At 45.9% G+C, this 22,529-nt stretch overlaps 1 long non-coding RNA gene across 1 annotated transcript in view; it reads right to left on the reverse strand.

Moving 5' to 3' along the window:
- The window catches only part of LOC130300705 (uncharacterized), a 36,993-nt gene extending 23,043 nt beyond the window's left edge, over window positions 1-13,950 (reverse strand). Inside the window, exon 1 of the long non-coding RNA XR_008851541.1 lies at window positions 13,390-13,950. This is a non-coding gene — a long non-coding RNA (uncharacterized LOC130300705). The remainder of the gene's footprint in view (window positions 1-13,389) is intronic.
- Between the last annotated feature and the right edge of the window lie 8,579 nt (window positions 13,951-22,529).

Below are 22,529 nucleotides of genomic sequence, written 5' to 3' on the forward strand. Positions count from 1 at the left end.
GGACCACGCTATCTTGGTCCTTTCAAAGTCTTGTGCCAGATTAATCCTGTCTCTTACAAACTCCTTCTTCCTCCTTCTCTCCGTATTCCCAATGCCTTCCATGTCTCTCTCCTTAAACCACTCATCATTAACCGCTTCTCTCCCAAACTTGTTTCTCCCACTCCTGTTTCCGGCTCTTCTGACGTCTTCTCCGTGAAGGAGATTCTGGCCTCCAAAACGGTCAGAGGGAAAAAATTCTTCTTGGTGGACTGGGAAGGCTGTGGTCCAGAAGAGAGATCCTGGGAACCTGAGGACAACATCCTAGACAAAAGTCTTGTCCTCAGGTTCTCAGGCTCCAAGAAGAGGGGGAGACCCAAGGGGGGGGGGTACTGTTACGCCGAGCGCTCCGGGTCCCCGCTCCTCCCCGGAGCGCTCGCTACATCCTCGCAATTGCAGCGCCCCGGTCAGACCCGCTGACCGGGTGCGCTGCGATACCTCTCCCAGCCGGGATGCGATTCGCGATGCGGGAGGCGCCCGCTCGCGATGCGCATCCCGGCTCCCGTACCTGACTCGCTCTCCGTCGGTCTTGTCCCGGCGCGCGCGGCCCCTCTCCCTAGGGCGCGCGCGCGCCGGGTCTCTGCAATTTAAAGGGCCACTGCGCCACTGATTGGCGCAGTTAGCCTAATTAGTGTGTTCACCTGTGCACTCCCTATTTATACCTCACTTCCCCTGCACTCCCTCGCCGGATCTTGTTGCCATCGTGCCAGTGAAAGCGTTTCCTTGTGTGTTCCTAGCCTGTGTTCCAGACCTCCTGCCGTTGCCCCTGACTACGATCCTTGCTGCCTGCCCCGACCTTCTGCTACGTCCGACCTTGCTCTTGTCTACTCCCTTGTACCGCGCCTATCTTCAGCAGTCAGAGAGGTTGAGCCGTTGCTGGTGGATACGACCTGGTTGCTACCGCCGCTGCAAGACCATCCCGCTTTGCGGCGGGCTCTGGTGAATACCAGTAGCAACTTAGAACCGGTCCACCAGCACGGTCCACACCAATCCCTCTCTGGCACAGAGGATCCACAACCTGCCAGCCGAATCGTGACAGGGAGATTTTAACTATCCAGATATAGATTGGGGCCGGGGGCTGGCTAAAACTACAAACGGGAGAAAATTCCTAAATTTATTGCAGGATAATTTTATGGGCCAGTTTGTGGAGGACCCAACAAGAAGTGATGCCTTGTTGGATCTGATCATTTCCAACAACGCAGAGCTGGTTGGTAATTTAACTGTGCGGGAAAACCTTGGTAATAGCGACCACAATATAGTTACTTTTGACTTAAAATGTAGAAAACAAAGACAGACGGGGAAGGCAAAAACATATACCGTATTTATCGGTGTATACCACGCACCGGCCTATAACACGCACCCTCATTTTACCAAGGATATTTGGGTAAAAAAAGATTTTTACCCAAATATCCATGGTAAAATGAGGGTGCGTGTGTGCGCGTGTATACCCCGATATACCCCCAGGAAAGGCACGGGGAGAGAGGCCGTTGCTGCCCGCTTCTCTCCCCCTGCCTTTCCTGGGGTCTAGAGCCCTGCTGCCGGCCCTTCTCTCCCCCTAGCTATCGGCGCCGCTGCCCGTTCTGTCCCCCTGACTATCGGTGCCGATGCCCCATTGCCGGCGCTCATAGCCAGGGGGAGAGAAGCGGCGCCAACAGCCAGGGGGAGAGAAGGGGCAGCGGCACCCATTGCCGGTGCCGCTGCCCCGTTGCCTCCCCCCATCCCCGGTGGCATAATTACCTGGGTCGGGTCCGCGCTGCTGCAGGCCTCCGGCGTGCGTCCCCTGTGTCGTTGCTATGCGCTGCACGGCGTGGCGCATTACGTCAGTGCGCCGCGCCGTGCATAGCAACGACGCAGGGGACGCACGCCGGAGACCTGCAGCAGCGCGGACCCGACCCAGGTAATTATGCCATCGGGGATGGGGGGAGGCAACGGGGAAGCGGCGCCGACAATGGGTGCCGCTGCCCCTTCTCTCCCCCTGGCTGTCGGCGCCGCTTCTCTCCCCCTGGCTATCGGCGCCGGCAGTGGGGCGCCGGCACCGATAGTCAGGGGGACAGAACGGGCAGCGGCGCCAATAGCTAGGGGGAGAGAAGGGTCGGCAGCAGGGCTCTAGACCCCAGGAAAGGCAGAGGGAGAGAAGCAGGCAGCGACGGCCTCTCTCCCCCTGCCTTTCCTGGGGGTGTATCGGCGTATAACACGCACATAGACTTTAGGCTAAACATTTTAGCCTAAAAAGTGCGTGTTATACGCCGATAAATACGGTAACTTTAAAAAGGCAAATTTCCCTGGGCTGAGATCTACACTACAGGGCATAGACTGGGGGGAGGTGTTCTCAAATACTGATACAGAAGGTAAATGGGACATCTTTAAATCAACTCTAAATAACTATACAGCTAAATATATACCAAAGGGGAACAAATATATACGATTAAAACTAAATCCTACATGGCTGACAAATGATGTTAAAAGAGCAATAAACAAGAAAAAAATAGCCTTCAAAAAATTCAAATCTGATGGGTCAGCTATAACATTTAAACAGTACAAGGAGCTTAATAAAATCTGTAAAAATGTAATAAAAACAGCAAAAATTCAAAATGAGAGACAGGTGGCCAAAGAAAGCAAAACTAATCCTAAATATTTTTTTAGATGTATAAATGCAAAAAATACAAGGACAGAGCATGTAGGACCCCTTAATAATGATAATGGGAAGGTTGTCACAGGCGATCAAGAGAAAGCGGAGCTACTGAATGGGTTCTTTAGTTCTGTATACACTATGGATAAAGGAGCTGACATTGGACAGGTCAGTGCTGGTTACACATCATGTAATGTACTGAACTGGCTTAACCCTTTCATGACCCAGCCCATTTTCACCTTCAGGACCTGGGCATTTTTTGAAAATCTGACCACTGTCACTTTAAACATTAATAACTCTGGAATGCTTTTACTTATCATTCTGATTCCGAGACTGTTTTTTCATGACATATTCTACTTTATGTTATTGGTAAAATTTCACTGATATTTGCATCCTTTCTTGGTAAAAAATCTAAAAATTTCATGAAAATTTTGAAAATTTTGAATTTTGAAGTCTCTGCTTGAAAGGAAAATGGATATTCCAAATAAATTACATATTGATTCACATATACAATATGTCTACTTTATGTATGCATAAAAAAAATTGACAAGTTTTTACTTTTGAAAGACACCAGAGGGCTTCAAAGTTCCGCAGCAATTTTCCAATTTTTCTCAAGATTTTCAAAATCGTAATTTTTCAGGGGCCAGTTCAGGTTTGAAGTGGATTTTAAGGGTCTTCATATTAGAAATACCCCATAAATTACCCCATTATAAAAACTGCACCCCCCAAAGTATTCAAAATGACATTCAGTAAGTGTTTTAACCTTTAGGTGTTTCACAGGAATAGCAGCAAAATGAAGGAGAAAATTCTAAATCTTCATTTTTTACACTCGCATTTTCTTGTAGACCCAATTTTTGAATTTTTACAAGGGGTAAAAGGAGAGAAATCACCCTAAAATTTGTAACCCAATTTCTCTCGAGTAAGGAAATACCTCATATGCGTATGTAAAGTGTTCGGCGGGCGCAGTAGAGGGCTCAGAAGGGAAGGAGAGTGAGATGGGATTTTGGAGAGTGAGTTTTTCTGAAAGGGTTTTTGGGGGGCATGTCCCATTTAGGAAGCCCCTATGGTGCCAGAACAGTGGACCCCCCCACATGTGACCCCATTTTGGAAACTACACCCCTCATGGAATTTAATAAGGGGTGCAGTAAGCATTTACACCCCACTGGCGTTTGACAGATATTTGAAACAGTGGACTGTGCAAATCAAAAATTTTATTTTTCATTTTCACAGACCACTGTTCCAAAAATCTGTCATACACCAGTGGGGTGTAAATGCTCACTGCACCCCTTATTACATTCCTTGAGGGGTGTAGTTTCCAAAATGGGGTCACATATGGATATTTATTGTTTTGCGTTTGTCAGAACTGCTGTAACAATCAGCCACCCCTGTGCAAATCGCCTCAAATGTACATGGTGCACTCTCCCTTCTGGGCCTTGTTGTGCGCCCCCAGAGCACTTTGCGCCCACATATGGGGTATCTCCGTACTCGGGACAAATTGCATTACAAATTTAGAGGGCCTTTTTTCCCTTTTACCTCTTGTGAAAATGAAAAGTATAGGGCAACACCAGCATGTTAGTGTAAAAAATTTATTTTTTTACACTAACATGCTGGTGTAGACCCCAACTTCACCTTTTCATAAGGGGTTAAAGAAGAAAAAGCCCCCCAAAATGTGTAAGGCAATTTCTCCTGAGTGCGGCGATACCCCATATGTGTCCCAAAACTGTTGCCCTGAAATACGACAGGGCTCCAAAGTGAGAGAGCGCCATGCGCATTTGAGGCCTGAATTAGGGATTTGCATAGGGGTATTCTATGCCAATGATTCCCAAACAGGGTGCCTCCAGCTGTTGCAAAACTCCCAGCATGCCTGGACAGTCAATGGCAGTCCGGCAATACTGGGAGTTATTATTTTGCAACAGCTGGAGGCTCCGTTTTGGAAACAGTAGCGTACCAGACGTTTTTCATTTTTTTGGGGAGGGGGGGCTGTGTAGGGGTATGTGTATATGTAGTGTTTTTTACTTTTTATTTTAGGTTAGTGTCAGTGTAGTGTAGTGTTTTTAGGGTACAGTCACATGGGCAGAGGTTCACAGCAAGTTTCCCGCTGGAAGTTTGAGCTGCAGCGCAAAATTTGCACCATCTCAAACTTGCAGCACTCACTGTAAACCTCCGCCCATGTGAGTGTACCCTGTACATTCACATTGGGGGGAGGGGGCAAACATCCAGCTGGAGGAACACTGGTTTGGAAACACTAAGTTAAGTAATAAACTTTCAAGTGTTTTGCAACCAAACTTACTGTTTCCAAACCAGTGTGCCTCCAGCTGTTGCAAAACTACAACTCCCAGCATGCATGGTCTGTCAGTGCATGCTGGGAGTTATAGTTTTGCAACATCTGGAGGTCCACAGTTTGGAGACCACTGTATAATGGTCTCCATTCTGTGCTCTTCCAGATGTTAGAGAACTACAACTCCCAGCATGCCTGGACAGACTGAGCATGCTGAGATTTGTAGTTTTGCAACATCTGGAAGAGCACAGATTGGAGACCATTATACAGTGGTCTCCAAACTGAGGACCTCCAGATGTTGCAAAACTACAACTCCCAGCATGCCCAGAAAGCCAAAGGCTGTCTGGGCATGCTGGGAGTTGCAGTTTGGAAACTCCCAGAGGCAGCAGTGAGATCGCTTTACGGCGATCTCACTGCTGCCAATGAAGATGCCGCACTGCTGCCGGAAACTCACCTCCGGGACGCAGCGCCGCCGGGACCGCTTGGAGGACGCCGCTCGCGCCGGGACCGCTCGGGACGCCGCATGGACGGGTAAGTGACGCCAGGGGACGGGTCAGGGACACTTAGCAGAGTGGTGTGTGTCCCGATCCCCGTGATCGGAACTAACACACCGTGCTGCTAAGTATTCTGATAGCGAAAAGCTGCTATCAGCTAGTCAGATTTGGTAGCCACCATCTTACCGGGCGCTGCGGGATGCCGCGAGTAGCGGCAAAAATGTTCATGACGTACCTGTATGTCATGGGTCGGGAACACCTTGCCACCCATGACGTACAGGTATGTCATAGGTCGGGAAGGGGTTAATGTAGAGATGGTACAAGGTAAGTTAAGTAAAGTAAATGTAAGCAAATCTCCAGGGCCGGATGGACTACACCCAAGAGTTCTTAGAGAGATAAGTTCAGTAATATCTGTACCCTTGTTCATGATATTTAGAGATTCTCTGGTGTCTGGTATTGTGCCAAGGGACTGGCGCAAGGCTAATGTGGTACCAATCTTCAAGAAGGGCTCTAGGTCTTCGCCAGGCAAATATAGACCGGTAAGTCTAACGTGCATTGTGGGTAAATTGTTTGAAGGACTTATAAGGGACTACATACAGGAATACATAGGGGATAATTGTATTATAAGTGATAGCCAGCATGGGTTTACTAAGGATAGAAGTTGTCAAACCAATCTAATTTGCTTTTATGAAGAGGTGAGTAGAAGCCTTGACAGAGGAATGGCTGTGGATATAGTGTTTCTGGATTTTGCCAAAGCGTCTGACAGGTAAGTTAAGGTCCTTGGGCTTGGAAACTTTAGTTTGTAACTGGATTGAACACTGGCTCATGGATCTTACCCAGAGAGTGGTGGTCAATGATTCGTACTCTGATTGGTCCCCGGTAATTAGTGGTGTACCCCAAGGTTCAGTACTGGGCCCGCTATTGTTTAATATATTTATCAATGAAATATAGGATGGCATTAACAGCTATGTTTCTATCTTTGCAGATGACACCAAGCTTTGTAGCACGGTACAGTCTATAGAGGATGTGCATAAGTTACAAGATGACTTGGATAGACTAAGTGTCTGGGCATCCACTTGGCAAATGAGGTTCAATGTGGATAAATGTAAAGTTATGCATCTGGGTACTAATAACCTGCATGCGTCTTAGGGGGGATTAAACTGGCAGAGTCACTGGTAGAGAAGGATCTGGGTGTACTTGTAGATCACAGACTACAGAATAGCATGCAATGTCAGGCTGCTGCTTCCAAGGCCGGCAGGATATTGTCATGTATAAAAAGAGGCATGGACTCAAGGGACAGGGACATAATACTCCCCCTTTATAAAGCATTGGTACGGCCTCACCTGGAATATGGTGTTCAGTTTTGGTCGCCTGTTCATAAAAGGGACACTGCGAAGTTGGAAAGGGTGCAGAGACGCACGACTAAACTAATATGGGGCATGGAACATCTTAGCTATGAGGAGCGATTAAAGGAGTTACAATTGTTTAGTCTTGAGAAGAGACGTTCAATCCCTTAACGACGCAGGACGTATATTTACGTCCTGCGCCGGCTCCCGCGATATGAAGCGGGATCGCGCCGCGATCCCGCATCATATCGCGTCAGTCCCGGCGCTCATCAACGGCCGGGACCCGCGGCTAATACCACACATCGCCGATTGTGGCGATGTGTGGTATTAACCCTTTAGAAGCGGCGGTCAAAGCTGACCGCCGCTTCTAAAGCGAAAGTGAAAGTGACCCGGCTGCTCAGTCGGGCTGTTCGGGACCGCCGCGGTGAAATCGCGGCGTCCCGAACAGCTGACAGGACACCGGGAGGGCCCTTACCTGCCTCCTCGGTGTCCGATCGGCAGGAGCAGTCAAGCGCCGATAACACTGATCACAGGCGTGTTAATACACGCCTGTGATCTGTGTAAAAGATCAGTGTGTGCAGTGTTATAGGTCCCTATGGGACCTATAGCACTGCAAAAAAAATGTAAAAAAAAAGTGTTAATAAAGGTCATTTAACCCCTTCCCTAATAAAAGTTTGAATCACCCCCCTTTTCCATAAAAAAATAAAACAGTGTAAAATAAAATAAAAATAAACGTATGTGGTATCGCCGCGTGCGTAAATGTCCAAACTATAAAAATATATCATTAATTAAACCGTACGGTCAATGACGTACGCGCCAAAAAATTCCAAAGTCAAAAAAAGCGCATTTTTGGTCACTTTTTATACCATTAAAAAATGAATAAAAAGTGATCGAAAAGTCCGATCAAAACAAAAATCATACCGATAAAAACTTCAGATCACGGCGCAAAAAATGAGTCCTCACACCGCCCTGTACGTGGAAAAATAAAAATGTTATAGGGGTCAGAAGATGACATTTTTAAACGTATAAATTTTCCTGCATGTAGTTATGATTTTTTACAGAAGTGCGACAAAATCAAACCTGTATAAGTAGGGTATCATTTTAACCGTATGGACCTACAGAATAATGATAAGGTGTAATTTTTACCGAAATATGCACTGCGTAGAAACGGAAGCCCCCAAAAGTTGCAAAATGGCATTTTTTCTTCGGTTTTGTCGCACAATGATTTTTTTTCCCGTTTCGACGTGCATTTTTGGGTAAAATGACTAATGTCACTGCAAAGTAGAATTGGCGACGCAAAAAATAAGCCATAATATGGCTTTTTTAGGTGGAAAATTGAAAGGGTTATGATTTTTAAAAGGTAAGGAGGAAAAAACGAAAGTGCAAAAACGGAAAAACCCTGAGTCCTTAAGGGGTTAAGGGGGGATATGATAAACTTATATAAGTATATAAATGGCCAATACAAAAAATATGGAGAAAAACTGTTCCAGGTTAGACCCCCCAAAGGACGAGGGGGCACTCCCTCTGTCTGGAGAAGAAAAAGTTTAGTCTAAAGGGGCGACACGCCTTCTTTACCGTGAGGACTGTGAATTTATGGAACGGTCTACCTCAGGAACTGGTCACAGCAGCAACAATTAACAGCTTTAAAAAAGTGTTAGATACATTCCTGGAACAAAATAACATTAATGCTTATGCAGAATTATTAAACTACATCCCTTTCCCTTATCCTCTTACACCCTTCACTTCAATTCCCTGGTTGGACTTGATGGACGTATGTCTTTTTTCAACCATACTAACTATTTAACTATGTAACTATGGGGGCACAGTGGCATTAATTCTGTGGGCACAGTGGCATCATTAATTCTGTGGGTACAGTGGCATCATTAATTTTTTGGAACACAGTGGCATGCTTAATTCTGTGGGCACAGTGGCATCCTTAATTATGTGGACACAGTGGCATAAATTCTGTGGGCACAGTGGCATCATAAATTCTGTGGTCACAGTGGCATCCTTAATTTTGTGGGACACAGTGGCATCCTTAGTTCTGTAGGCACAGTGGCATCCTTAATTCTGTAGGCACAGTGGCATCATTACTTCTGGAGGCACAGTGGTATCATCATTTCTGTGGGTACTGTGGCATAATTAATTATGTGGTCACAGTGGCATCATTACTTCTGGAGGCACAGTGGCATCAATACTTCCGTGGGCACAATGGCATCATAAATTCTGTAGGCAAAGTGGCATCATTAATTCTGGGGATACAGTTGTGTTATTAATTATGTGGGTACAGTGGCATCATTAATTATATGGGTACAGTGGCATCATTAATTATATGGGTACAGTGGCATCACTTATTCTGTGGTCACAGTGGCATCATTAATTCTGTGGTCCAGTGGCATCATTAATTCTGCGGTCACATAGGCATCATTAATTCTGGAGGCACAATGGCATCATAAATTCTGTAGGCACAGTGGCATCATTAATTCTGGGGATACAGTTGTGTCATTAATTCTGTGGGTACAGTGGCATCATTAATTCTGTGGTCACAGTGGCATCATTAATTCTGCGGGTACAGTGGCATCATTAATTCTGTGGGTACAGTGGCATCATTAATTCTGTGGTCACAGTGGCATCATTAATTCTGTGGGTACAGTGGCATCATTAATTCTGTGGGTACAGTGGCATCATTAATTCTGTGGTCACAGTGGCATCATTAATTCTGTGGTCACAGTGGCATAATTAATTCTGTGGTCACTGGCATCATTAATTCTGGGGTCACAGTGGCGTCATTCATTCTATAGGCACAGTGGCTTCATTTTATTGTTTTAAGAGACACAGAGGTACATTAGTCAGCGTTAGAGCATAGCATCTGCAAGTAATGTTGCAGGGGAATAGTGTGTGGCAGTAATATAACAGGGGCCCAGTGTGTGGCAGAATTATTTTCAGGGGCACAGTGGATGGCAGTATTATTTTAAGGGGCACAGTGGGTAGCAGTAATATACCAGGGGCACAGTGGGTGGCAGTTTTATATTTAGGGCACAGTATGTGGTAGTATTATATTCAGGGATACAGTGTGTGGCAGTATTATATTCTGGGGTACAGTGAGTGGCAGTAATATACCAGAGGCACAGTGTGTGGCAGTATTATATTCAGGGCCCCAGTGTGTGGCAGTATTATATTTAAGGGTACAGTGTGTGGCAGTATTATATTCTGGGGTACAGTGTGTGGCAGTAATATACCAGAGGCACAGTGTGTGGCAGTATTATATTCAAGGGTACAGTGTGTGGCAGTATTATATTCAGGGGGTTCAGTGTGTGGCAATATTATATTCAGGGATACAGTGTGTGGCAGTATTATATTCAGTGGGTACAGTGTGTGGCAGTATTATATTCAGTGGGTACAGTGTGTGGCAGTATTATAGTCAGAGGTTACAGTGCGCAGCAGTATTCAGGTCATACATCCTCCACACTTCAGTTGTTAGTTTGCTATTGCCTTCATGGCACTGAGGCCGCTAGGTGTGCACCAAGCCTTAGCATACAGCTTGGACCTTTACCGGATGGCAGACCTGGATAAGCGGACAATCACTAAAAATAGGTGAGTACCCCTGGTCTATATATATTTCCTATCTATCTATGTCAGTGTTTCCCTACCAGGGTGCCGCTAGCTGTTGCAAAACTACAACTCCCAGCATGTTGGGGTGACACCATTTTCTACCGCACCAGGTGACACCAACCCTAGCAACGCCACTGAATAGCTCTATTGTAGACCAGCTTTTCCCAAGCAGGGTGCCTCCAGCAGTTGCAAAACTACAAGTCTCAGCATGTCCAGACAGCTTTTGGCTGCCCGGGCATGCTGGAAAATGTAGTTTTGCAACAGCTGGAGGCACCCTGGTTGGGAAACACTACAGTAGACCATTATCCCATGCAACTGGGTCAGAACTAAGAATAATCCAAAAACTTTACTTTAAAGAATAGAAGACAATAATAATAATAATAATCTCTTACTTTGTATGAGTTACTCAACATACACCAAACCAGCAGATGATAAATAGACCATAGACCACAGTCCAGTATAACCAACAACAGCTCTATACAAGGTTCAAATAATTGTACCACCCTATGACTAAACATTATCCCCACATAGTAACAGGATAATATTACCATACAAATACTGAATAAACCACTTTACACAGAAGTTAGTGCCTCAGCTCTACACAGGCTCTACAGACCATATAAGAGATTACATACAGTTACATCAGGTGACGTCTTCTCTGATTGGTGTCAGTCAATTTCCTTTTCTTATCCATCCGGCCCAGACCGTCATAACTATTTCTTCCAGCCACAACTCCACAGAACTTGCCAAACAAACATTTAAGACTGCACTTTTCCAGCACTTATAGTGCTCAGTATAATGGGCAGAAAAGTGGGCTGGGGGGTGATGCCTCCAGGTAGGTAATATCCCCAGTAGGTAGTAGTTGATGCCCCCAGTAGGTAGTAGTTGATGCCTCCAGGTAGGTCGTATTTATTGCCCCCAGTAAGCATGTAGTAGGTAATGCCCCCAGTAGGTATGTAGAAGGTAATGCCCCCAGTAGGTAGTACCCCCAGATAGGTAACGCCCCCAGTAGGTAGTTTCATCAGGTAGGTAATGCCCCCATTAGGTAACGTCCCCAGTTGATAGTGCTTCTCAGGTAGGTAATGTACCTAGTTGGTAGTACCAACAGTAGGAAGTTTCCCCAGGTAATACACCAAGTAGATACTGTCTCCAGTATATAGTAGGCAACTCTGTAGTTGCTGCCTCTGTGCTGATATTAAAGGACCTGCAGCCCATCTTGGCATCTAAGTGAATATAGGCATAGGAAGGGAGTGGGGGGGGGGGTGTTAGGTGGAAGACCCAGGATTAGGGGCTGGAAGCAAGATAGATAGATAGATATGAAATAGATAGATATAGATAGAATATAAATAGATATGAGAGAGATGATACATAGATATGAGATAAATAGATATGCGATAGATAGATATGAGATAGATAGATATGAGATAGATAGATATGAGATAGGTGGATATGAGATAGATGGATATGAGATAGATGGATTGATAGATATGGGATAGATAGATAGATATGAGATAGATAGATATGAGATAGAGAGATCGATATGAGAGAGATGGATAGATACATATGAGATAGATATGAGATAGATACATAGTTTTGCAACAGCTGGAGGCACCCTGGTTGGGAAACACTAGAGTAGACCATTATCCCATGCAACTGGGTCAGAACTAAGGATAATCCAAAAACGTTTACTTTAACCCCTTAAGGACATAGGGCGTATCCATACGCCCCCGTTTCCAAGTCCTTAAGGACCGAGGGCGTATGGATACGCCCTGAGCATTTCCGGCCCCCACCGCTAGCCGGAGGGGAGCCGAAGCCGGATGCCTGCTGAAATCGTTCAGCAGGCATCCCGGCATATCGCCCAGGGGGGTCATTATGTCCCCCCATGTCGGCGATTGCCGCAGATAGATATGAGATAGATAGATATGAGATAGATAGATATGAGATAGAGATATCGATATGAGAGAGATGGATAGATACATATGAGATAGATATGAGATAGATACATAGTTTTGTAGTTTTGCAACAGCTGGAGGCACCCTGGTTGAGAAACAATAAGATGGAGGTAAATAGGCACTATCTCATTGTCTCTTAAAGGAAAAGTCTCATGCTCAAAATCTTTCCCCTTATCCGAAGGATAAGGGATAAGCTTTAGATCGCAAGGGGGGGGGGGGGGGGGTCCGACCGCTGGGGCCCCCTGCAATGTCCTGTTTGGAACCCCCGTGCACTAGCACAGGAGCGCATCACGACCTTCGCCTGAAGCGGAGGCCCCCACACCCCCACCATATAGTTCTATGGGAGAGCTGCGCTCTTGTGCTAGTCCATGGGGGCTCCAAACAGGTGATCGCAGGGGGCACCAGTGGTCGGACCTCCCGCAATCTAAAACTTTGGATAGGGGAAATGTTTTTGAGCATGAAACTTGTCCTTTAATCAGGGTGCCTCTAGTTATGGCAAAACTACAACTCCCACCATGTCCACATTGCCAAAGGCATGCTGGGAGGTGTAGTTTTCCAACAGCTGGAGGCACCCTGGTTGAGAAGCAATGAGATGGAGGTTTGTAGACACTCTCTCATTGATTCTTAACCTGGGTGCCTCCAGCTGTGGCAAAACTATAACTCCCAGTATGCCCACATTGTGTAGTATGGGCTAGCCAGTTCAGAGGACACAGCACAGACATTGGTATACAGTGACATAATGCTGTGGGGCTATATACATTAGCTGTGCTGTACCCACTGCCCTGGCTGCTATATAAACACATATATATATATATATATATATATATATATATAGCAGGTACCTCACACAGCTTAACAGTATAGCACTCTATACCAATGTCTGTGCTGTGCCCTCCGGCTGCCCCATACTGCATATACTACTTTGTATATAGTATAGGCCAGACAGGTTGTAGGGCACAGCACAGATTGACATTTCATCATGCATGCTGCCAGGCCCGGCCACAGTCACTGGGACTTCAGGACGTGCTGACCTCCTACTGACCTGCTGCTTTTTACAAAGATGCCGTCACCGTTACTGGGGGATCCTGGAGCTCCTCTTACAGGTGGGGAGGCAGAGCCACAGAGGGTGTGAGGAAGTGTCCGTATGTTGTCTCTCTGAGGTGAGCAGCGGGCGGGGGGGTTCAGGAGGTCAGGGAACTAATCACAGCAGTTTCTATGGCAGGCGACCAGCCCCAGCAGCAGTTTCTATGGCAGGCGACCAGCCCCAGCAGCCCTTTCTCTTAAAGTGGCAGAGGATCAGCAGGGGCTGGTCGGGTGCAGCGCTGGGGCTCGCCGCCTGCAGGCAGGATGGAACCGGAACTGCTGTATTAAACTTCAATCCCGGCGGTCAGCCGGAGAGTGAGGAGTAACTTGCGCTAGTCGGGGCCCTGAGCGAGGCCCCCCACTAACGCGAGGACTGAGGCGATGGCCTATTATACTAGAGCCACCTCTGCTGTCAGCTGGCCAGCCTGCTGCAGTCAGCCCAGGAAGCCTCATTGCTTCCGGCACGGCCAGCCTTGCGGCCGGCCGTGCGACAACCACTGTCAGGGGCCGGGCCAAGAAGTCTTCTTTAACATGGTGCGGCCGGCCATTCGGCAGTCAAGGTGACCGGCCCACCGGGGATTTTCCTGGTATCCCGGTAGGCCAGTCCAGCCCTGGTGACAGGGGGGGGGGGGGGGGTGTAGGGGGTGACAGAGGGGTGTACATGGGTGTAGAAGAGTGTACATGGGTGACAGAGGGGTGTACATGGGTGTAGAAGAGTGTACATGGGTGACAGAGGGGGTGTACATGGGTGACAGAGGGTTGTAGAGTAGTGTACATGGGTGGCAGAGGGGGTATAGAAGAGTGTACATGGGTGGCAAGGGGGTGTAGGGGGTGACAGAGGGATGTAGAAGAGTGCACATGGGTGGCAGAGGGGTGTAGAGGAGTGTACATGGGTGGCAGAGGGGTGTAGGGGGTGAAAGAGGGGTGTACATGGGTGACAGAGCGTTGTAGAGGAGTGTACATGGGTGGCAGAGGGAGTGTAGAAGAGTGTACAGGGGTTCCAGCGGGTGACAGAGGGTTCAAGAGGAGTTTAGATTGGTGGCAGAGGGAGTGTAGAGGAGTATACATGGGTGACAGGGGGGTGTAGGGGATGACAGAGGGGTGTAGAGGAGTATACGGGGTGTAGGAGGTTATAGTGGGGTTTACAGTGGGGGCAGAGGGGTGTAGAGGAGTGTCCATGGTAGGCAGAGGGAGTGTAGAGTAGTGTACATGGGTGGCAGAGGGGGGTGAACATGGGAGACAGGGGGGTAGACTGGAGGGGGGGGTCTGAGAGTTGCCCGGGGGGGGGGGACGACGACGACGTGGGTGACAGAGGGGTGGCCAAGGTGGACATGGATAACAGGGGGGGTGGACAAGGATGACAAGGGGGTTAAAAGGGGTGAATAGGGGTGTGGACATGGGTGACAGGAAGTAGATTGGGGAGTAGACTGGGGGGTGAACATGGTGGACAGGGGGGGTGGACAGGGGAGAAAGGGGGGTGGACAGGGGAGACAGGGGTGGTGGACGGGGGAGACAGGGGGGTGGACAGGGGAGACAGGGGAGGGTGGACAGGGGAGACGGGAGGGTGGACAGAGGAGACCAGGAGGGGGTGGAAAAGGGAGACAGGGGGGGGGGTAGACGGGGGGGATGGACAGGGGAGACTGGGGGGAGGGAGGGAGACGCTGGGGGATGCTGAGAGACGCTGTGTGCGCTGTGAGTCACAGGCGCGCAGGCTGGGGCGGGAAATAAAAAAATATATATATAATAATTAGAAATTCACGGCATAATCCCGCGGCACCCCGGGCAGTGCCCCCCATTGGGAATCACTGTGTAGTGTTTGCCCTTGGTTACTGTGGCTTAGCGTTGCCAAACAGCAGATGGAACCATCAACCAAAGTTGAACACCGCGTCTAAAATGAAAGTGAAAGTATGCCGGTTAGCTCAGGGAGCTGTTCGGGATAGCCGCGGTTAAATCGCGGCATTCCGAACAGCTTACAGGACAGCTGGAGGGTCCCTACCTGCCTCCTCGCTGTCCGATCGCCGAATGACTGCTCTGTGCCTGAGATCCAGGTATGAGCAGTCAAGCGGCAGAATCATCGATCACTAGTTTCTTATGAGAAACCAGTGATCAATGTAAAAGATCAGTGTGTGCAGTGTTATAGGTCCCTATGGGAGCTATAACACTGCAAAAAAAAGTGAAAAAAAAAAGTGAACAGAGATCATTTAACCCCTCCCCTATTAAAAGTTTGAATCACCCCCCCTTTTCCCATAAAAAAAAACAGTGTAAATAAAAATAAGTCCAAAAAAGTATAGGTAAAGGTTCAGCTCACCATAAGCAGCATGCAGACCCAGATCACAATGAACTCAGCACACCTTCCAGCGGAAGCCACGAAATGAGCAAGGGCCGTGTTCCCAGGTACAGAGGATGAAGCAAAAAAGAGGAAAATCCGGCTCCCAGGACTGGATAAAAAAGTAGCTTTAATGAATCATATTAAAATCCAAAGTAGAAAAAAAGAATAGGCTAAAAGCACAAACGAAACGCATTGGTGCATTTCGTTTGTGCTTTTAGCCTATTCTTTTTTTTCTACTTTGGATTTTAATATGATTCATTAAAGCTACTTTTTTATCCAGTCCTGGGAGCCGGATTTTCCTCTTTTTTGCTTCATCCTAAATAAAAATAAACATATGTGGTATCGCCGCATGCAGAAATGTCCGAACTATAAAAATATATCATTAATTAAACCGTACGGTCAATGGCGTGCGCACAAAAAAATTCAAAATTCCAAAATAGTGCATTTTTGGTCACTTTTTATATCATATTAGCAATCAATAAGTCCTATCAATGCTAAGATGGTACCGATAAAAACTTCAGATCATGGCGCAAAAAATTAGCCCTCATACTGCCCCATACGCGGAAAAATAAAAAAGTTATAGGGGTCAGAAGATGACAATTTTAAACGTATAAATTATCCTGCATGTAGTTTAGATTTTTTCCAGAAGTATGACAAAATCAAACCTACATAAGTAGGGCATCATTTTAACCGTATGGACCTACAGTATAAAAAGAAGATGTCATTTTTACCGAAAAATGTACTGTGCAGAAACGGAAGCCCCCAAAAGTTATAAAATGGCGTATTTTTTTTTCAATTTTGTCTCACATTGATTTTTTTTCCGTTTCGCCGTATATTTTTGGGTAAAATGACTGAAGTCATTACAAATTAGAATTGATGGCACAAAAAATAAGCCATCATATGGATTTTTAGGTGAAAGATTGAAAGAGTTATGATTTTTTAAAGGTAAGGAGGAAAAAACGAAAATGCAAAAACGGAAAAACCCCGGGTCCTTAAGTGATTAATAGGCAGCCAGGTCCGGTCTGTTGTTGATTATTGGTAGAAAGGGGGACTACAGGAGACTATACACATTTACTTCCAGTTTCCTTTTATATTTCAAGGCACAAATTGTATATTACACTATACTATTACACTGTACTATAATAACACAGTGATTCTGATAACAACAGTCCTCAGGAAAGTATGGAGGGCCTAATTACTATATGGGGGCAGTGGGGAGCCTTATTATTATTATATGGAGCAGTGGGGAGTCTTATTACTTTATGGGGGCAGTGGGGAGTCTTATTACTTCATGGGGGCAGTGAGGAGTCTTATTACTTTATGGGGGCAGTGGGGAGCCTAATTACTATACAGGGGTAGTATGAAGCCTAATTACTATATGGGGGCAGTAGGGAGTCTTATTATATGGGGGCAGTAGGGATTCTTATTACTTTATGGGGGCAGTGGGGAGTCTTATTACTTTATGGGGGCAGTGGGGAGTCTTATTACTTTATAGGGGCAGTGGGAGCCTAATTACTATACAAGGGTAGTTTGAGGCCTAATTACTATATGGGGGCAGTATGGAGAGCCTAACTACTATATGGGGACAGAGTAGGGAGGCCACAGGACTCTAGTTACGCCTCTGGTGTCACATATTTATAATTTACTACCTGAAAGACATTCTTAGGGAAGATGGCCATGGGTGCCCTACACTGGAGAAGGGGATACAAGGTTCATATTGTTTTTTTTATTTATTTTATTTTTTCTTTTGGTATTTAGGAAGCAGGCATAGAGGGGGAGATTTATCAAAACCTGTGTAGAGGAAGAGTGGAGCAGTTGCCCACAGCAAGCAATCAGATCGCTGCTTTCATGTTTCAGAGGTCTTTCTAAAAATAAAAAAAGCGATCTGATTGGTTGCTATGGGCAACTGCACCACTCTTTCTCTACACAGGCTTTGATAAATCTCCCCTATAGTCTTTGTTGAATCTTGTGTTGACTAACATAGCTCTTTAGATGACTATTCTACAAAAACAGTGTTGCAACCTATTGATGTGTATTGCCCTGTATATCCTTCAGAAGTGAAAATGGGAGAGTCATAGAAAAAATAAGCAGTCATTGCCTTGGCATCCATGGTTTCTAAGTTGTATTTCTCTGAAGATGATGTAAGAAAAATACGTGTTATGAAGTATCCTGCATATAATACATCCTTCAAAGTGAGGAGGATATTTAGTCTAGAAATCTGCGTTTTTCTGAACATTCTCATTGTGTACTCTAGTTTTCCTGTGGAAGGTGCGTTGGGAAGCATTTATTTACTGAGAAGGGTTATTTATATTAGAGGTGCCACTAGGGGTTAAGATTTATCCTGGCTCTTGGTCCACCAACCTCCGTCCCACATGTATCCATGGAGAGCACCTAGGCCCACTGCCAGTTACCCACTGAGGAGGAAGACCAACTGGCCCTCAGCCCGTATGATTGTTGTAGATAAGGAGCTCAATGCTGTGTTTCCTTAATCTCTCTAGCTGATGATTTTCAGCATTCTGACAGCTGAGAACTCAATGGGAGCTTCCTCCATAGCTATCCTGTGTTTGACCTACGATCAGGCCAAGAGGATGGCCAGCACATGGAATGAGCACTATGTGAGACAAAGTGTAACCCTTAAAGAGGTACTCTGCCTGTAGACATCTTATCCCCTATCCAAAGGATAGGAGATAAGATGTCTGATCACAGAGGTCCCACTGCTGAGGACCCCTGCGATCTCCCTGCTGCACCCGGCGTTCGTTTAGATCGAGCCCTCAATACAAGTCTATGCCGTCACGCCCCCTCCCATAGACTTGCATTGAGGGGGCGTAGCCGTGACATCACAAGCCTCTGCCCCGCATCGCACCAGTCATCCGGCACGGAACGAAGTTCCCTCCATGCACCAGATGACTAGGGTGCCGCAGCCGAGATATGGGGACCCCCACGATCAAACATCTTGTCCCCTATACTTAGGATAAGGGATAAGATGTCTAGGGGCGGAGTACCCCTTTAATGGGAACATCTTGTTAGACTGCACTTGATTGCTCCTTCAGACACAAGATCCTGCCCTGGAATATATGTGTAAAGGGCAGCGGATGTGGACATGCTGTGCCAAGGGCATTGTCTAAGTTTCACCCTTTAAGTCTCTTCAAGATGGGCCTGGCTTTGCAGCAGTGGATTACCAAGTGGCAGCTGGCAACAAATGCTCATGCAAGGCACTAGGAGGTTAAGCAGAGACAAATGTGGGTACTAAAAGAGGTTTTGGGCAGGCAGACTTGTGTACAGGAAGACAGGTCATGGCAGGCAGCAGCGGTGCAGACACTGACCTCATGCCAATTTGGTCGTATTGTTGGGTCTGTCTACAGCTGTATATAGTGAAGTGGCAAATCTACTCTCTGCAAGAATCTCCCATACGGTGGAAGTTCATGCCCCGGCAAAGAAGGCTTCGATATCTTGACAGGACTCTACCTACCAGGATTCATCTACCTGTCTTACAAGTAAGTATAAATCCCATTGGTAAAAGCACCACAAATCCCAGCAAGGCAACAGGGCTCCCAAGGAGTTAAGCTTCACTCTTACACGCAAAGCCATCTGTCTGTTTAATATAATCTGCACCAGCTCAGTAAAGACAGTTATCCATAATCCGTCGGTGTGTTCATATACTCCCCGGGTCTGGCCCAGCAGAAGCAGTCTCCAAACTTGGACCATGTATAGGATAACGGTGCCCTGGCGTCACAAAATGATCAGGTATTTCCACTAACACCCCGTGGCTACCACAAATGCAACCGCTGTGTCCTCCAAAGCTACGCCACTATATCTAAAATTGGCCCTGTGTATACCTCTTTATGTCAACTGTATTCCTCAAAAGGTCAAAAGATAGTTCAGTAAAACCTGTACTGTGCTACAGCTTGTAGTCCCTGAAGGTGGGTGTTCTGCGTCCAAACGGCTACTGTAGATTCTAGAGTAGATCTAGATTCTAAATTCCAAGAAGAGGGAAACAGCACTCCAAATAAAAGAAACAAGTGGCTTTATTCACCTAATGAGACATTTCTCAAGCAATCACTTCCTTTTTATAGGGCATTCACCGGTACCATCTTCAGACAGATACATTTACATATTGTATACATGAACATATCTAATTCAGTCATCATGACGTCATAGCCCCACCCCTGATGACATCAGGGGGTGTGATGTCATGAGGGGCCAGGGCTATGACGTCACGAGCTCCCGGCGCCGGCTCCAGCGTTTGGAACAGTTTGTACCTTTAACCAATGGGTATAAATGGCCTCCCCATGACAGCACTGTGCAAATTCCCCTGCAGATGGCGCTATGCAGTACCCATCTACAGGAAAATTTCCAGTGACCACACAGATATAATTGAGACATGGGACCACTACCAGTATGTCAACAAGTGTCATATATTTTGGCTTTGTTAGACGACAGCGGCCACCTGGTCTCATTTACCGCGAGATTTGGCCATAACCTCTAGATGGAACTTTCTCATAATCGGCATTTAGTTATTGTAGAGATGGGAATATGCTGGAATTGATGTCAACATATTCCAGATTACACAATTTAATGTTTTTTTTTAAAGTGATCTCTAAATGAGCAGTTTAACCCCTTAAGGACGCAGGGTTTTTCATTTTTTGCACTTTAGTTTTTTCCTCCTTTCCTTTTAAAAATCATAACCCTTTCAATTTTCCACCTAAAAATCCATATTATGGCTTATTTTTTGTGTCACCAATTCTACTTTGCAGGGACATTAGTCATTTTACCCAAAAATTCACGGCGAAACGGAAAAAAAATCACTGTGCGACAAAATCGAAGAAAAAACGCCATTTTGTAAATTTTGGGGGCTTCCGTTTCTACGCAGTGCATATTTCGGTAAAAATGACACCTTATCATTATTCTGTAGGTCCATACGATTAAAAGGATACCCTACTTATATAGGTTTCATTTTGTCGTACTTCTGGAAAAAATCATAACTACATGCAGGAAAATTTATACGTTTAAAAATGTCATATTCTGACCCCTATAACTTTTTTATTTTTCTGCGTAGGGGGCAGTATGAGGGCTCATTTTTTGTGCCGTGATCTGAAGTTTTTATCGGTACCATTTTTGTTTTGATCTGACTTTTTGATCACTTTTTACTCATTTTTTAATGGTATAAAAAGTGACCAAAATACGCTTTTTTGGACTTTGGATTTTTTTTACGTGTACGCCATTGACTGTGCGGTTAAATTAACTACATATTTTTATAGTTCGAACATTTCGCACGCGGCGATACCACATATGTTTATTTTTATTTACACTGTTTTATTTTTTTTATGCGAAAAGGGGGGTAATTCAAACTTTTATTAGGGAAGGGGTTAAATGACATTTATTAACACTTTTTTTTATTTATTTTTTTGCAGTGTTATAGGTCCTATAGGGACAGGTAAGGGCCCTCCCGGTGTCCTGTAAGCTGTTCGGGACACCGCAATTTCACTGCGGCGGTCCCGAACAGCCCGACTGAGCAGCCGGGTCACTTTCACTTCAGACGCGGTGGTCAGCTTTGATCGCCGCATCTGAAGGGTTAAGGGGTTAAACTTTGTCGTTATGGGGTTAAACTTCATATAGGCCCACATTTATCATTGTAGGTGTAAGTGAAGCATTTTTTTACAACCTTTTTTTGTGTGCTGATAATGTGTAGGAGCACCAAATGTATTAAATGTTCACAGAGCATTTGATAAATTTTGTGCAGGTAAACATTTTCTGAAATTTCTCTCTTCACATACACCAAAAAGCTACGCCAGGTCTGGGATGGTGTAGTTTTAGACACTTTTCAGTGGCTTTGCGCCTTTTTTGCGCCTTTTTTACAAAAAGGCGCAGTTCATAAATTTCAGTCCATGGCATACGCTGAATTGAAAAGCGTGTACTGCTACTCCAAAACATCTGGAATGACTAAAATATTCTACCACCAAAAGGCGCAAAATAACACACAGTGCGCCAAAATAGCGCCTTTTGTACGGAGAAAAAAGGTGTAAACTCATTGATAAATGTCGGCCATAGAGATGACTTGTCCGAGACAAAATGGAGTCTTACCTGTTGGACTTTGCCCAATATCTCCGACATTGCTGAGAGTGGACAGGGATCAAACAAGCTCTGAGGTTACACAGTCGCTCTGAAATGGGCTGACTGGGTGGGACAAATCATCTCAATATCTGACAGTTTAATATTAGTAACTGAGTCCTAAGTACTCTATTTCTTTACAAAAACACACATAAGTCAACAGAGGTTACCGAGTGGCCCAGGAGGGTGACAGTATATCTCTGATAGATGCAAAGCTTTTGAAGATCAAAGCTTAAAACAAACTTCATGCCAGGAGTGACATGACCCAACCTCCGTTCCCACATGTGGGTGCGGTGTGGTGGTTGCAGGGTGCAGAGACACTATGAAGCTGCTGGGTTTTCTTAACCTGAGGTGAAGGGTGGGCTGGTAGAAAGAGCACGAGTATACGGATGCCCAGAACTGCCATATAAAGTCTATTGTCCTTTAATGTCCTTTTTATACATTTGGCTTGTATAATGTATATGTGATGGCAGATACATTAGGAGAGCTGAACCCCAATTCACACTGCACCTTTTGTATACACAAAGAAATAGCCTTGACGGATATGCCAACCAAACCTATTAAAGGGGTACTCCGCCCTTAGACATCTCATCCCCTATCCAAAGATCTTGGCTGCAGTACCCCAGACATCCGGTGCACGGAGCAAACTTCGGCAATGCCCC

Source organism: Hyla sarda, unplaced genomic scaffold (genome assembly GCF_029499605.1).
Source record: "Hyla sarda isolate aHylSar1 unplaced genomic scaffold, aHylSar1.hap1 scaffold_1093, whole genome shotgun sequence".
Taxonomy (NCBI): Eukaryota; Metazoa; Chordata; class Amphibia; order Anura; family Hylidae; genus Hyla; species Hyla sarda.